Source organism: Leptonychotes weddellii, chromosome 4, assembly GCF_054177405.1.
Source record: "Leptonychotes weddellii isolate Sample4059 chromosome 4, ASM5417740v2, whole genome shotgun sequence".
NCBI lineage: Eukaryota > Metazoa > Chordata > Mammalia > Carnivora > Phocidae > Leptonychotes > Leptonychotes weddellii.
In genome coordinates, this window is record NC_138372.1 from 18,215,478 (window position 1) to 18,216,391 (window position 914).

The following is a 914-nucleotide window of genomic DNA, read 5'->3' on the forward strand; positions in this document are numbered from 1 at the left end:
AGAGGGAGAGGGAAAGAGAGAATCTGCAGCAGACTCCGCACTGAGCATAGAGCCCAGTGTGAGGCTCAATCTCACAACCGTGAGATCATGACCTGAACAGAAACCAAGAGTCGGAGGCTTAGCTGACCGAGTCACCCAGGTACCCCACTTCACATATATTAACTTATTTAAGCCTCACAACCCACTGTATGAGATAATTTTTAAAAAATATTTTATTTATTTATTTGACAGAGAGATAGAGAGTACAGGTAGGCAGAGAGGCAGGCAGAGGGAGAGGGAGAAGCAAGCTCTCCGCCGAGCAGGAAGCCCGATGTGGGGCTCGATCCCAGGACCCTGGGATCATGACCTGAGCCGAAGGCAGACGCTTAACCGACTGAGCCACCCAGGCGCCCCTGTATGAGATAATTTTTATTCCCATTTTATAGATGGAGAAACTGAGGCTCGGTTCACACAACTGGTAAGTGTCAGACCTTGCTAAATGCTGGGGACACAGAGATAAGTAAGGCCAAGTCCTTACCTTCAACAGCTTGTGGTCTAGGTTAGGAGCTGGTTGTAGTTCATTAATATTAACAAATCTTCACAGAGCACAGTGAATCATTCATTACCTCACCAATTCCTGAAAATAGCCCTAGGAAGTATTATTTCCTCCACTTTACAGATGAGGGGATTAGAGAGGGTTCAGAGAGTTTAAATCACATGACCAAGGACCAGCCGTTGGTCTATTCATGCTCCAGAGTCTGGGTCCTGAAACACCACAAATCTATCCTAGCATGTAATTCTTCCATTGTCAGAAGGAAAGAGAACCTAGTGATTAAAGGTGTGGGTGGACACAGCAGCCAGGCTGCTGAAGAGACTTCAGCAACCCACTTAACTTCTGTGAGCCTCAGTGTCCTCATTTCCTTTAAAAAAAAAAA